This window comes from Drosophila montana, unplaced genomic scaffold, assembly GCF_035044405.1.
Source record: "Drosophila montana isolate Dmon_TW-CO22-7 unplaced genomic scaffold, ASM3504440v1 contig_3833_1, whole genome shotgun sequence".
Lineage (NCBI taxonomy): Eukaryota > Metazoa > Arthropoda > Insecta > Diptera > Drosophilidae > Drosophila > Drosophila montana.
The window spans coordinates 2,236,855-2,254,426 of NW_026998704.1; positions in this window are offsets into that span (position 1 = coordinate 2,236,855).

A 17,572-nucleotide genomic window follows, 5' to 3' on the forward strand; every position below is an offset into this window, starting at 1 on the left:
TGGAGGACAAAAGTGGCGGGCAGTTTGTTTTTCATTTCGCTGTGGCTTCGGATTCGTTTACTTTTGCCTTTGCCTTCGACTTTGCCCCGATTTCTATACATTATATAGCATAATTTTTTATTGATTTATTTTTGCCTTTACTTCTACCCTCCACCCTCTATTCTCCCCCCCCTGCCCAAAAATGTAATGGAAAAATGTTTGCTGAATTATGTGGGCCTCTATGTGTGTGCGTGTGTCTGCTCGTGTGTGTGTGTGCGTGTGTAATGCAGGCAAAATCAAACGTAGACAAGTGAAAATTTGAAACGATTTACGCGCAATTTACGGAAATTGCAGTGGGGCATATCAAATTGACAACGGTGCGGAGAGCGAATGCTTTTCCGAAGGATGCCGTAGCGAGGGGATAGGCAAGAAATATTCCACAAAAAAAATAAAATGTTGAAGTAAAACTAATAGCAAATGAATGAATGAATGAATGTACACAAATGACAGCGAATGACAGACAGCAGTGGAATGAGAGGAGAGAGCTCGTGATGAAAATTCGGACAAAAAATGGCGATATTGACAATATTCAACATTTACATGTAATTACGCAGCATATTTCAATGCGTATTTATGCATTGGTAATTGCATAAATTACAAATAGATAAAGCACATTGAATATTCCAAAAATTTAAATGTAATGAAAAGCACAGAAAAGATGGCCTCAGGCCTACTTTGATTAGAATGAGTCGAATAACTTGGATGGCTAGTTATACTCTTATAGAGGGTATTATAATTTTGGCATAAAGTGTGTCAGGCATAGAATGGGATATCTCCGACCCCATAAAGTATATATGTATATATTCTAGATCGACATCAACAGGCGAAATAATATAACCTTGTTCATGTGTCTGTTTCTTTGCAAACTGGTCTCTCAGCTTTAAGGCTATTCTGTTGAAACCTTGCATTGGTCCGCCTGCTTATGTATGAGCCATATTTGATCGATATCGCACTACTATATTATATAGCCCTATTACATAAAAAAGGTTGAATTAGTTATTGTATCGAAAAATATTCTGTGTTATCAGATACTTATTTTCATCAGCACTTAAGAGCTTTAGAGCTTTACTGTGGACTTAAGAGCTTTACTTTTCGCACATATCTGCAAAACCGGAAAGCAAATGTCTACGGGGGTATTCAATCTTCGGCGTGCCGAAGATATTCGTACTTTCTCCTTTTAATTAATCTACCTATATTAATTATGATGTATTTGGTTACATGCTTGTTTATATATGTGTGTATGCATAAATAAGTATGAACTTGGCAAATCCTTTGGGCTCTGCATGCAATTTAAAACCTTTATTTGGACAGAACAAGCTAGGCTTAAATTAACTTATTAAAATAGATAAAACCACCCATGTTAATTATATTATTCATATTTAGTTATTCAAAAGCTCTTCAATATAAGTATTAAATAATTTATTATTTATTTATTAAAATCTTAGTGATCTAAGCAAAGTGTAATTTAAAATGAGCTGATTAATGTTTTGTAGAAACGTTAAACATGAATATGGTCAAATCGTGGCTTGTCTGTTTTGGCTGACTGATTAATCGCAGTAGCATGCTAAATAAGGGATGAAGGTTGAGCATTGACCAATCTAATCTGACCTTTTATTTTTGAAACCTTAAATCCATCCTCAAAATCAACAGGTTACATTCTAATTAACTTTGGCAACCCAACAAAAAATGTTTGCCTTCTTTTTAGGGGAAATGAACGTGCGCCCTATCACAAATTTAGCATTTTTTCAAGCTGATCTGAAGTCAGCTTGAAAAGAAACAGGAATGATATGAATGCGAATGCTCGACCAAGGGATATCCTGTACAACACTTGGATACGCGGTGTACGTCCCCTTCTATTAGTCAAAATATTACACAGTATCTTCGCTTAGTCCGACTATTGAACTTTCGCGTCAGTTACGGGTATATACCCGTTGGCATATTTTAAAGGGGGCATTAAAAAAGTCAATTAAAAGTCTACTTAGTGCCAGCTTAAGCAATCTGCTGCCCAACGTAATTGTATTTATTTTGAACAATTTCGTAATCAAAGTCAGCCGAGCAAACAATCAACATTACTTTGACCAGAATGTACCTAGTTGGAAATAATAAAAAACAAGAAGGAAAAACAAATACATGGAGCGAAAAGTTCGCACGATGGCAGCGCAAAAAAAAAATTGCGCCAAATTAATGAAAAGCGCAAATGACAGTGCGAAAAAAATGCTCGTGAATTTAAAGCGGCGTAAAAAATGTCCGACAGGAAAAGCTGAGCTGAAAACGAACAACTCTTTGAAATTTAATTTCGAAATAACGACGAAAAACAACCAGGCAAACAAAATGCGAAACTAATGCAAAAGAAAAAGAAAGTACGCCGTGCACTTTCGCCCTACAACAAGGGGGCGGGGCAGTGCCTACAAATTCCGGAAAACGCAAATTTATTTCAACATTTTTTACTTTGCGAAAAAGTCTAGAAAAAAGAGCGCATTAAATAAGTAATAAAGAAATCAAGAGAAGTTAAGTTAAAATATAAAAATCAGTTGGCTGTCGGACGGCGCTAACAAAGTTGCCACTTGTCAGCCGTCAGTTGTCAGTTGTCAGTAAATGTTTATGAGTTAATCAACTTGTAATGACCAAAGGAGGCCCCAAACAGTTGGCACCGCTGAGCAGCGGGAGGGCGAAAGGGCGAAAGGGCGGCAGGGTGGTATGAACGGACGCAGTCGCTTTAAGTGCGGGCAAAAAGTATACGCAGTGCAGGCAAAGAGTATTCACAGCGTATTCAGAAAACACAAACTGTTGAAAAATAAAACTTAATTAGCTTTCATTTAAGAGGCAGACACAAGCCCAGCCCGAACAACAACTGCAGATAGCACAAAAGCCGAGGCCAAGACCGAGCCCAAGCTGCAAATGATGAAAAAACATCAACATCAACATCAACTGAAATGAGCGACAAATAAACAAAAGTAAAAGTTTTATCCAACAGTAGCAGTAACAGTAACAGCAGCAGCAGCAGCAGCAGCAGCAGCGGAAATGCGCAATGCGCGTTGTTAACACAAAATGTGGCAATGGCAAAGGCAGAGGCGAAGACAAAGGCAGGGACAGGGGCAGGGGCAGCGGCACAATATGTATCCACAAGTTGGGGCACAAATGTCATCTAAAAGTTTTTGGTCTCAGCCATTTATGGAATTTCTAAAATGCCACTCGACAATTTGCACTTTTACGGATGCAACTGGCTAGGAAATTGCAACCAACTATCAAGAGAGGGCTAATACGTGTCCCTTGTGTATGGTTTATGTTTTTCTCGCTTTTGGCCATTGAAGAGCCGGCGAGCCCAAGGAGGTGGCCATCAGAAGAGTTGTTTCCTTTATATATAGATACACATACAATTGGTATATCTGGATGGCATCTGCTAAATTTGGGATAGCTTTCAATAATGTTCTTGTTGTTTACCCTTCTTTGTTTAAACTGGGATCCTCATATTTTAGTAGACTTCTGATCTCTTCCCAAACTTCCTTTAATTAATCGTAGAACTATGCTAGATGCAATATTTATTCATAAGCTAATTACGGCTGAAATCGACTCTTTTGTCTTGACTAGCCAATTAAACTTATCTGTCCCTACTAGACGAACACGCTTAAGTCGGAGTCTTCTCTCCCTCTTTTAAAGTCATATATTCTTAAGTATTTAGTATGTAGACTAGTCTTAGCCTATAGTCTAAGGTGATATTCGTATTTGTGACGAAACACGACTGAACCCCTGGGACGCGTGGTTGGGAGGTGACATGAAACATTGCATCGGGATTTGAACGCAAAATAAAAAATGGTTAGATTTTTATTTTTTCCTTTCAGTAGACTTGTCCTCAATCAAATCAAATCGATATTAGTTATTTTACGATTTTATTTGTAATTGAGCCACAAAATTTGAGAGGGAAAGCGAAAAATTTTATACAAATTGTAGTTAATCAAACTCTGATTCGGAAATGAACACATTTTGTGTAACATTTCTATATTCCCCATAAATATTTAATTTAAATGAAAGGCTCTTAAACTATTGATGATATTTCAACACCCTTTTCAAATGCACGTTGGAGTCGTTGAAATTGACAAACACATTGAAGTACCCCAATCAAATTGAAAGCGACAGTTTAATATCAATTACATTATATTGCGAGCATATAAAGCAATTAGCAGGGATCTGTAACGAAATAAGCCAAACAAAATTCCAATAAGATCTTATGAAAAGCCACAGACCCTTATACATTACCAGCATTAAAAAGTAAATTATATTGTAAGCATATGAAGCAATTTGTAGGTAAACATCCGACCCTGTTTCACGCCCATCCAGCAGTCCGGAGCTGTTAACAAAATGTCGCTACTATGCGTCCAATAAAACGTTGAGAAATTTGCACAAGCGTCGACAATTTGCTCAGGTAACAACATTAAACAGTTAGCATAGTTCGTTGGCAGTTTTACCTGCCCCCTCGGGCGGCTGTCTACCATTTAAAGCGCTCCAAAAGGTTTTTGACAAAAACACAACAATTACTTTTACGATGCTGTGCGGGGGGTTGTGGGTGGGTGAGGCAACGGGTGCTGGCATCCTGGATTCTTGGATGAAGGAGCATAGCGATAGCAAACAGTGGAAGAGTAAGGGCGCGTGCACACTAATTTCTACGAAAGATAATCAAGAGTGATAATTATTTTTGTTGGAGTTGGACGATGGGAACCACAGCTAACTGCGAGCACCTGCTGTGTGAATTACTTGAGCGGCGACAATAAGTTGGCATCCCCTAGCAGCCTGTTAGCCCAACCCCGCCCCTGGCAGCTAACATCAAATTGGGGTTTGAGGTTTGGCAATGTCGCTGCCGCTGCCGCTGCCGCTGCTGCTGCTTCTGTTGATGATGATAACAATTTTGCCATAACGTTGACAACGACCAGCGTTTATATTCAGAGCTGAGCGCCAAAAACTTTCGTAATTACATAAAATTTTTGGGGGTAAATAACTTTGAACTACGGGCAGCGTCCCGCTGGCTGCGGCTACTGGGCACCTGCCAGTCCAACTCGGTATCGGAGCCCGGAGACCAGCTGACCCCGCAAAATGTTCTCTAAGTGCGCCCGCACATTTGAAGTAATTAAAATTTTGTGTTTATGTTTCGTAGGCAATGGACACGCAAAGCAGCGGCAGCGACAGCAGCAGCAGCAGCATCAGCATCGACCATGAAAAATGTTAAAACAATTCTTGGAAAAACTTTAATTATTGAAATGAGCGTAAAATGTTTATAGACACATATATTTTTCTCGCTATCACGAGTTCCTAAGAATTATGCATATTTTTGGGAAGGGTATGTGAAGGTTGTCCAAATAGCTGCATTCATATCTTAAAGCAAAACTATTTATTTTTATTCAAAAATCATTCTTTAAATTAAGGCAAAATATAAGAATAAATGGCATTTTTATAGAAATAATATCTAAGAAATCTCATATGAGTAAAGTATGCCTATCTGATTGTATTTTTTATTACTGAAATTAGTAGAATCTCATTTAAAATGTATTTACAAACTCGATTAAGCACGAAAAGTAAAATGAGAATTGTTTCACTTAAAAATATGCTTAAATTGGAGTTCTTGTTTTCTGTGCCCATATTTATTCAGTATCTATTTGTGTAAGGGCATTCGCTGTGCGTCTACTGTTTGCTCAGTTTTCAAAATGTATACTTATTAAACACTCTGTAGACATTCAACGCATTCAATGCAGACGCCGTTTATTGCTGCGCTCCCCACCCCCGGCGCCGACTTCGTCTACGGCTCCGACTGCAGCGGGAAGTGATCCGCTGTCAAGAGTTGAGTCAGAGTCACTTGTTGTTGGCTGCAAAGAGCACGCGAGGCGCGACAATTAAATTAAAAATAATTAAAAATTATGAAAATGGACAAGTCGATGGCAAGTGCAGGGCCATTGACCCAGCGGGCGCGGCCAGTTCGCTGTGTCCTGTGTCCACTTTACAGCGGCTGAAGACTCTGACTTGGCAGCGCATTTAATGAAAATTTATTCTATGCAATTTGCGACGCCGTCAAATGCCCAGTGATGAGTGCGAGTGAGGGTGAAGAGCAGCAGCAGGGAGGTCAGCGTCAGCGGGCGTTGGTCAGCTCTCGGCAGAGCTCGGCTGCTCTGCTTACACAGCCCATCGCTTGTCTCGTGTCAATCCAAATGTCTTTTGCCTTAATTAGAATTGCTGGGACTGCAGAGCGGAAATAATTTTATGCAGCGACAGTGGAGCGAAATGGGGGCACGATGGGCAGTTCGGCTGCCCTTTGATGCCGAATGTCGCCAGCAATTGTCGCCTGTCTCCTGTCTCCTGGCACTGGATGCGTCTGTCCACATGCGGCGTTATGTTTTATGCAATTAAATGGGCGTGCCATTTAGCTTTGCGGTTTCATGTGTCTTCCTCTCTCCCTCTCTCGCTCTGTCTTTCTCCACCTCTCTATCGGACTCCGCCTGTCTGGCTGTCTGTTGATCTTTATCTAATTGTTGCCGCCAACAATGTCTGCAACTATTGCAACAGGCTGCCCTTGCTTGGCCATCACCTCTGAGGTCTCGCGGGGCGTTTTGATGTGGTGCCAATGCCGACTCTATTGGCCCCTTGCGGTGAGAAGCCCGTCTCGTTTATAGTTACAAAGTGGGTTAGCTGGGGGTTGTTGCGCCAAGGTGTGGTTTTCTGTAGTTGCATTGTCCATTCGCCAACAAGGCATCATGTCATCGGCGCTTACCTAACTCATAAATGCCTTACTTGTGGTAAGGCGTCGGTACCATACATAAATGCTTAAAAGCAACAAAGTTATTTTCCCTATTGCCACTTCCTATTTTCAGTGCTCGCATAACTGTGAAGTGTGTACATAAAAACTAGCTTGCAAAAATCACTTACTCTGTGCACTAAGTGATACAGAGTATATTGGACGTGTGGAATGCCCATCTTGCTGTATGTCCATATGATTTGAAGCCCGAATTTAAACGCAGATCTACTCGCGCCAGAGAATGTGTTAAAGCTCTCAAGACTCAGCCTCAGAAAATTCGGGTCTCTCAGTTTTCAGAGGAACGGATGGATGTGAAATACTTGGGGTTTGTATATACTTTTCGACAGTATACATGCCAAATCAGGTGTTTCTAGCTCATATATCAGATCTCGATATCGATTTTGATCGATTTCATGGAATTAGGATAAAGTTTCGATGACTTGAAACAAACTCTTACTGTGCGGGCTCTAGGAACACCTACTTTCAAGTCTCTAGCTCTTGTAGGTTTTGAGATCGAAGCGTTCAGACAAACGGATTGATAGAAAAACACGCGAATATGCCTAGTTTAAGTCGACTATTGATGCTGGTTAAGAATATGTGTGCTTTATGGAAGATGCTTTATTTTTATGTCGAAGATGCTCCTTATGCCTGTTGCATACATTTGCACAAAACTTTTATACCTTTCTTACCAATTTTCAATTGGCTAAGCTTAAAAGAAGGTAATTATTGACAAGCATAGGGAATTCAATGTTGTGATTACTATATCAAACTTTGAAATGGTTCAAGTCAACAGTTATTTACTAACAACCAACAGAAAATTGAATTTATCGAAAATTAATGATTAAAATTAAATAGCAAATAGTGCTAACAGTGCTCAGATGTCAAATCATCAGTTTCAGAAACTGACAGCAAATTCTCCCAGCTGAATATCAAATATATCTGCTCTACATGCTTTACATGCATATGCTGTGCACTTAATGAATAACTTTCAATTGGTTTGATTCTGGCATGTGTGATTAAAACAGTTACAGTTGTAATTAGAGTCTCTGGCCAGAGTCATTTATATAATAGATAACTAGCTGTACAGGACCACAATTTCCAACCCTGTGCATATCAAGTGTCTGTTGCTTTGTGTCAATTCTAAAGGCAACCTCAACTTTTAAGCAATGTCGCATTTGAAACGCTCTCCAGTTGCCAGTTGCCATTTGCCATTTGCCAGTTTGCAGTTGCTGATGCTGAGGTGCTTAGGTGCTTTGGCCCCATACAATTACATTAATTAAGTTTTAATGCATCGCTTATGTTGGGCAATTACACATTACAACAGCCGCAACTCAAAGGTGCTGCCACATGCACATTTCAAATTAAACAAATGCATCGACATTTGAGTTATGGCCCCAGACAATTTGAACATTTTTAATTTGTGCTGCAACAAGCAGCAGCAGCAGCAACAGCAGCAACTGCAACAACAACAATAACAACAATAGCTACACACATAAATCAAACAGCTGACTGCTGTCGACATCGGATACGGAAAGGGTCGGTGGCGGGGTCGTTGCCCATGCCGTGCACGGGGTCAGGTGCCAAGACTGCGGCCCAACTAGAGCCCTTTGTTTCGCCTGCAAAGCTTCTCTGCATCTGCACCTCAGCAATTTTGTGACAACCTGTGGCCATGTGTGCCGGAAGCATTTGGTCAAGTGCTTGCATGTTTAGGAGCCCGTGTGCCCCTTGTTGGTGTCTGCGTGTGTGTGTGTGTCTATGGGGCGTGGCAATTTTCGAGCATGTCCAAAACTAGTTGAGCCCAAACATAGAGAACAGCCGCCTTGTTATGGTGTGTTATAAATTTGTTAACCGCAACAGCAGCACTGCAATTATATTGGAACCCCTCTATTGCTGCTCCGGTTGTTGTTGTTGTTGCTGTTGTTGCTGTTGTTGCTGTTGTTGTTGTTCTCTGGTGTTATTGGCTTGGACTTTTCATGTCATTCGGCTTGCATGTTGTTTTATTGCATGTTATGGCATTCGCATATCATTTATATTATTATTATTATTATCATTATTATTATTATTATTGTTATGGCTGGTGTTGCGATTGTTTAACGCACTGTTATTTATGTTTGGCATTAATGCGCGTCCTGCGTCCTGTTATCTGTGTCCTGCGAAGTGCTGATATAATGTACAGCTTTCGGTCTATCTGCCGTTGCTGCATATCCCGGCAGCCGTTTAATTAACCCACAACAACAAACAAACAACAATTTTTCCTGTTCTTTTCATTTTGTAGTTATTTTAACTGCTTTATTGCCGCCAAATAAAGCCCCATTACGGTCAGCCCTCGGTAACTGAAGCGACCCGAAATAAACCCGATCCGAACCGAACCAGAACCAGAAACAGAAACCGAATTGCAATGGCACTCAGGCGAAACATTAAAACCGCAGCGGAAATTCAGCGTCATATATGAGATTTTTAAGTTGTAAATTAAATGAACTCATAAATGTTGAGTGTGTTTTATGAGAAATTATTAACATTGGGGATAGATTTTCGGCTCTTTCCCTAGCCCGCCGAAACTAAAATACTCAGCTGGAAAGAGAATAAACGAAACAGTCAATTAAAATGGGCCGTCAACTATCAAAGCCGGCATGAATTCAATTTAATGACTTTAGAAATGGATATGAAATACACAAAAGATATTAACTTTAAGGAAACATTGGCACAAATAACAGAACGAGGTGTCAAGTTACAAAAAGCTGTTAAATGTTATAAAAATAAATTAGAAATTTCCCTTTGAAGATTTAGCAAATCCCTTTAACTCTGGCTAAGGGTGGGTAGCGAAGCGGAAGTAAAAATCGATTAGAGGGCCTAATAATAGGGATAATAATAAACGCCTTCAAAAAGAAGCAAGCTGGCAGGGTAGGCCCATATAAAGCATTTTTGCTATAATGTCGGTGATTGTTTGTTTGTGTTCATATTTTTCTTAAAATATTGTCAAGGCAACTAGGAACGTCAAGAGCAGCGGGAGCCACTTGTTGAAAACACAGCTCAAATCGAGCAAATCGAATGGAAATAATCGAAAAGTTGGTTTAAACGTGAGGCAAAAAAAAAAAAGAACAAACAGAAAAAGTAGAAGAGATGGAAGCATTCGTACTGAGCAGTGGAAAAAAGGAGCCAGCATCAAAGACGCATAAATAGCGAGCTGGCAGCAAAAAGGGCAGAAAAAAAGTGAAATAAAAACAATTTTCTACTTTTCGATAGGCAACGAATTGGGCTTAGCCCCGGGTCTTAGCGCATAGCTCAGCCGTCGAAGCATCCAGTCTGAAACCGAGACTGAGGCCAGGACACAATCAGATTGAATCCGATAAGATATCACCAGGCTTTGGCAGACGAATTACAAAAAGCTAAGTGAATTGAAATAGTATCTGTGAGCTGAAAAGTTTAGTTTTATGTGCGCCGAAATAGGTCAAGTTTTTCAGATATTTGTGTGTATACCAATTCAATTGCGATTTAATTTATGCTGCTAACATTTTTGTCTTTATCAAAAAAGGATCAATCGATTTTGAAAGAAACTTTTGTTAAAATTTAAGCATATCACTTGATATTGAAAGCTTTGTTTATTTGTTTCTGTGCAAACTACATAGTCTTTTTCTGTTGTTTCAGCTCTGTTGGACAACTGTATCATATAGCTGCCATAGGAATTGTCGGTCGACAAAAGAGTATTTTTGTTTTCATTTATATTTTGACAAAACTAAGATGTTCACTTTAATTGTACCGCAGAGAATTAAGGCTATGGTCATTTGAGTTTCTTTAACTCTTTTTCTTTAGGTAGTTTAATTTAATACGTTGCTAGATGAATGCCCGAAAAAGGTGTGGTAGCAACAAAATATTTCTATACTTGCTATGCGAATAAGTATTTGGATAAACAAGTGTGTCTATGCCCAAGTATGTTCAGGATTGGCTTAGTGCAGGATTGTGAGAAACAAACAAGAAAATCTCGTTAACAATAGAAATGGTTATATTTTTGTCAAATGGTAATAATATTATTAAAATATAAATTTATATGAAAATACTTAAAATACTTAAACAAATACTTATCTTTCTTTGCATCACAACAAAGCTGAATATTAAAATAAGTATATTATTTTCCTCACATGAGTTTTCTTTTGTTATTTTTTTATTCCCTATCGCAGTACATTTGGAATCAAAGTGCATAATGCCAATGGATTATTGATTGCATTGTTTCAGCTATCCCAAAATCTTCTCATAAAAAATCTGACTACATTTGCTTATTGCTCCGGTTGCAGCTGCATTTGAGTGTGCCTGTAACCTGAGCCAAGCAAATAAGCAACAATGACAGCAACCATAACACACACCAACTGGCAACTGGGGCCGAGTTATGCGCATCAAGCGACAGCTACCAGGCGGCTCAGCAGCTCGTCTGGCATATAGAAGCCCAAAATTGACAGCAACAGGAGCTGCTTCAGTTGCTGCTGCTGCTGCTGCTGTCATTGTTGTTGCCGTTGTGGTTGTTATTGCTGCTGCTGTTGTTGTTGCTCCTGGGCACTTTTAAGTGCCCAACTGTCTGGCCTACCCATGCCCCAAACACTTTTTGTGTACGTGCCACGTCGCTAAAAATCATGGCCCGCATTTCTTTTTAAATAAACAGCGGCAGCAGCAACACCAATTCGCATATTTATTTGTTTATTGCATGCAGAGGCAGCGGCAGCGGCAGAGGCAGAGGCAGAGCCGTCCTGCCGCTCTGATGCCACACGTGCGATATGAGTCCTGCACAGCAATGCCCTCCATGACAAGCCGCACCCCTTGCCCGGCTATATGTGGACCTGGCAGGCTGATGGCGTTGCTGATTTTGCAGTTGTTGCTGACGTTGAATTCGGCCCCAGACTGTGGGCTTTTATGCCAGGCTGATTTATTTCAGCAGCTATTTAATGTCAAATGTGAAAGCCAGTGGAAAAAATAATGTTGCCTACATTTGTGCGTCAGGAGCAAGATTTGCGAATGGGCGTGGATGGAAACCAATTGAAATGTAAATACATTTTCATTTTGTGGCTCGCGGTGCCTGCCTTTGAAATAACAACTGACCATATGAATCACATTTTAGCAACTGATTTCAACCGCCAGTCTGGTTAACAATAGTTGAACAACATTTTTGTGGTTTTACGGCTCGGCTAAAAGTATTAGCTGTGTTTCTATTATCACTCTATATAAGTATTTTTGAGAGTGGGATTTCTCTGCTCGACATTTGTTTGTATTCGAAACAATAAATTATTCAAGAACATATATTTTACTAAATGGAATACTGTTGATTATTAAGTGCTTCTCTTAGCTTAAATTCATTATTCCACACACATTTGTTACTATTTATATCGTTTATATAATAAATAAATAATTGAAACTTGTATACTTTTAATGCACAACGAAGAGATGATTGCGATTGACACAACTTGGTCGAAAACATTATATATTATTAATTGTATCTATCATATGAACGATCGGGATAAGGAGTTTGTCATCATGCTAATGCATAAAATATCAGTTTTCGTTAACGTTAAGCTGTCATTGAATAAGTTTGATAAATATGTAAGGACAAAGAATATTGTTTTCTTTTGTGAACCTTTTACCCTGTTGTAGTCAACAAATATTTGAATATAAAAGGTATGCATACGTAAATTAGTGTCCAGTAAAAACAGTGTACCAGACGTATCCAGGCATTTGTGTGTGTACGATTAATTTAAATATGCAAAACTGGTTGATTTTTCAAAATCACATTTTCCATATTCATGCTAATATGTGTGTTTTTTGTACAGGTTATTCTCTAGTTGGGTATGTTTATATAAACACTTTTACCAGCATTTTGCCTTTTTTTTTCGAATTTTCTTTGTTAAATTTGTGTGTTGAGAACGTGGCTTTGTTTCCAGCCAACTTCCAACCCCCGATCAACTGGTTATTATTCAAATTTGAATTTGATACATTTGGCATGGGTTTCGAAAATGTTTGCACAGAATTAGTAAGCAGTGGGGATGGGTGCTCGTGTGTGGGAGCATTAATGACGGTCATTGCTGGGCATTCGGCCAAGCGATTCGTGCTGGTACGTGGTCCGACAGTCTCCTTTCCACAGCCAATTCATTGGGCTGTGGCTGTTGCTGCCATTGTCAGGCAGAGTCTAGACTTTATTCGAGTGCCTGCGTTGATTTATAATTATTGTGTGCGGCGACGGACGAGTGGGGCGAGGATGACAGACGGCAGCAGGTCTTGCGTCCTGCACGAGCAGGAGACTGACAGCGCCGGCAGTGCCTGCCACACCTAGCCGGGAGCGACTCCCCTCGTCTTTGTCAACGTGCCGCGCTGACTAATAACCAAATTTCATTTCCTCAATTTTTGATTTCCTGCACTATGTGGTCAGGACACAGCCTCAGAGGCAAGTCAGGACTATGCTGGATGATTGTTTGCCAGTACGGCAGAGAACAGCCAGCAGCATATTTTATTATTTTAACACGCGCAGAAGGCAGCCATTGATGGTGAATGGTACATTTTTGGCACGCACTCGAGCGGGCCAGAGCCACAGGGTCGTTTTGCCAGTGCAAGGGTTAACAGCTGCAGCCACACTCGGCGCCAGAAGGCGGGCGGCGGGTTGAGATTGCTTCTCCCATTTGTATAAGTTTGTCAAACCAAAAATGTTGGTTTTTATTATATGGCGAATGCTGGGCGCTATTGTTTGTTGCCAGAAATCATATTCATAAATAAAATTTGCATTTGCAATTTGAGGACGAGATGCCGAGGAGAGGACACGCCTGGTCGCATGTGTTGCCAGGACGGGTGGCCATGGCCTGGCATTTGACACTCACACGATTGCCAGTGGCTTGAATCGAGGACGAGCAAGGATAACCGCTGGTCTCCCTTGCTGACTTTCTTTTAGCATCTGCGTGTGCGTGTGTCTCAGACTGTGCCAGTGTGCAGATGTATGTGTGTGTGTGTGTGCTAACTGCCCGACATTATGGCACAATGGAATGTCCTTTTTACTTACGTGCCGGGCTAATATATATAAATTTGGTCGCCGGGCTCTGACCTGACCTTTCATAATGCTGTCAATTTGTGCGCTTGCCTGCACAAAATGAACACACATGCATATAAATAAATCTATATGTATATACATATACATACGAAAAGAAACTTTAGAAGACCCTTATTTCAATAGACGTTTCACACATACTCTACGTAGTTAAATATATAAAATATATTTTCACTTATTATATTCAAATTCAATCAAAAAATCATGTTTCTTCTTTTAAATGTCCTATGAATATATTAAAAAAAATTATTTTAATATAATGAAATATATTATTTATAAATTTAATATAAATTTAAAAACTATATTTACAAATATGCCCATAAAAATTAATTGAAAAATGAAACATTTCTTTATAATTGGTTTACAAGAACTGCAATAAAATGTGAATACCCATTTTGAAGTGTATTTAAAACGAATACAATGCTATTTTATAGATATCGTAAAATACTAATGGAATTATGAATACATAAGTAAATGCCTTTTTGTGTCCCAGACAATTGGCTTTTCGGTAGGCTGGAAAAATTAAATTGAAGATTTTATTTCTTAGAAAAATAACTGCGCTGTTTTTTAGACAAATTAAAGCCCAGATTTAGACTCTAAGTAAGCGTCTGTCAGTGTCTTCTCAGGACATTCATGCACACGCACACACACTCATACAGATACTATTACAATGCATGCATTCATGTGGATGTGCGTCTTAGTTGATACGAAAACTTAAACATTCAACAGCAAACTAAACAAAACTGTGCAAGGGAAACTGTCATAGGAAGATTTCAGGCAAGTATGTAAGTCCCTCTGAACCCAAACAGCAAAACTTATTACAACGCACAGTGGGAAATTCCGAGAACATAATTTACATATTTTAATTGGGAACCTTTTATGAATATAAAACAAAAAATGAATATATAAAAAATAATCATATAATTCATTCGAGGCAGGACGCATAACTTTTTAATAAGCTGTTTAGTATTTTTACCAAATATTTGCTAAGAACGAAATCCACTGTGCCGCAATGTCAGAGGCAAAGCTGTGGAAGAAGCGGAAGCGGATGAGCGCGGCAGGAACAACTCGAAGAACATATCAAAAGTTGTAGCGCGACTTTAATTAAACTTCGCAGTGAGAATGCAGAACCGAGAAGTACTTTTGGCAGTTCAAGCACACACATACACACTCACGTATACAGCTGCACACACTTACACAAATTCAAATGCAGGGATTGGAAACAATAAGTAGGCATGCCAGGCAGCGAGACTAGGCAAGATTTTGGGAGCACAATGGCTGTGTCTAGTGGCGGGTAACAATGGATCAGTGTGAGAAGAGGCAGCAGGAGCGTGAGCAGGGGCGGGAGCAGGAGCAGGAGCAGGAGCAAAAAGAACTTGCACACCAGGTGCCAGTGCTCAGGCTGTTACCAGAGCTGATGCCACACAATGTCATCGTCATAGTCGTCGTCTGATTTGAAACAAACTGTTGATGGCTTGTGGCAGGCAGCGTGGCAAGCTGGCAGAGCAAGGAGACCTCGTTGTGTATTAGTGTGACACCCAAGACAGTTAAGGATTAAATAGTAAAATACCACAAATTGCTGAAAATGCCGCAAAGTTTGCTGAATGTAGTGCCTGTTGTTGCCTTCTCCTCTTCAGCCTCCTCAGTTGCCGCCATGGCATGCTAAACGCTTGCAGTTCTCGCACAACTCGACTTCAGTCGACTTGGCTCTCATGTCGTTGATGTTGATGGCAGTTGAAGTTTGTCTAGCTGTGCATGAATGCTTCATGTGTATGTGTGTGTGTGTGTATTGCAACAATGTTGCAAGTGCATAAAACAAACACGAAATTAGTTGCAACGTGTGCTGCTTTTAATTTTTTTATTATACCCTGTAGCCATTTAAAATGGGTAAACAAGGGAATAACAATGTTGTAGTAGTAAATATATGCACCAGAGAGGAAACATACAGCTACGACTATGTAAAGGACATATATTCATGTTCAAGCCACAATCAACAGCGAGTCGATCTGGCCAGTGTCCGTGAGAGTCAGCAAAATGGAAAAGTAATTTATCACCCACATAAATTTATTTATTTTAAATCATTAATAACAGCTTCAAAGAATTAATAACAAATTTAATTGAAAATAATTGAACTCAATGTTACAGTTCTTTATCCTTAAAATAAACACAACTAAAAGAAAAATCAACATTTTCGACTTTAAGTACAGGATGACTCCCAGTCGAGCACATTTGCCCAGAAAATACTTACTTTCTATTATCATCCTTTTTTTTTTTTATTACAACGGGTTGCCTGAGGCTAAACCACCGTTCACCCTAGAAAAAAGAGCAACAGCTGTCCACATTTTATATTTTGTATACCTTATACCCAAAAAAATGGATAAAAAAAAATATAGTAAAGTTGCGGAAACGCATGTAACAGCCAGACAAAATGTGTATAATAAATTTATACAGAGTATTTCTATTAGGAATACAAGCTATATATATATACCTTTCGGTATAAACATAAAGGGTAGTATGTATGTCTTAGGTGTATTAGCCCTGTAGCTGGGTACTTGATACTACAGGGTATCAGCAGAGAGAATATGTATTTCTTATATTTACTTCTGTATCAGCAACTTCCACAGAACCCTGATAATTTAAACAAAATTTGACAATGTTCGTAACAGAATTAGGTTTCAATAAAATAACCAATTTCAGTGCTGTAAACTCAATATAAAATGTTCGTGTTATTGTATTGTTAAATAACGTGTTTATAACGAATAAAACTAAATTCCGAAAAGTAAATTGTATGTGAACATATTTTCCGAGTATACTTTATAAATAATACTCTACATACAAGTTTTAATATATTTATTGTTATTTACATATTGCATGGTAAACTTTTGTCTAAGCCTCTTAGTTTGCATCCACTTCATTTGCTTTGCGTAATCCTATTATATTACACAGTCCATTGATGCCCGTAATGTTATTTAGCTTTTTATTGTCAACCCCATGTTGCCGACAAAATGTAATAGATGTTGCCCCATAAAATAACTTGAAGCTTTGCTGGTATCTCAGCAAAGTTAGAACGTTAATGAAAACTGTTGCATTAAGAAATTTGGCACAAGTTTTTGCTGTTGTTTAGCTTAAGCCTCTACTAAGCAACAGACACTGTCAACTTTGAAAGGCGGCAGCTGCAAAGTTGGCGAATCGGCAGCACCTCATTGCGTGCTAAATGGTTTCACGCTGCGAAATTGCACACACACACACTCACACGTACATGCATAAACTGAAATGCACTCGAATACTTATACATACATACTTAAGTATATGGGGATAGAAGAGAAACGACTGCCTTACATGTCTTTGAGTTTGGCACTTGCCGTGCGCCACTATTTCGTTCATAGACAAATATTTACTTAGCAACTGAAAAAACAGTAGCTCAAGCCAAAAGGTTCAAGGCAGAGTTGCCACAGTTGCATTCTCATATTTTACTCAATGATCTAACTTTAACTATATCAACTGTATTGATCAGTTCTGATATAATAAATATTAGCTAAGAAAAAACAAACAGAAAAATTTGTGGAAAGCAATTCGAGCATTTTAATCCCGAAACAGTCCCAGCTAGTCAAATTGTAATCAAATTCCTGGTTAATGTTAGGAATATGTATACATTTTTATTTAATGAATCTTGAGTTAAATTAATC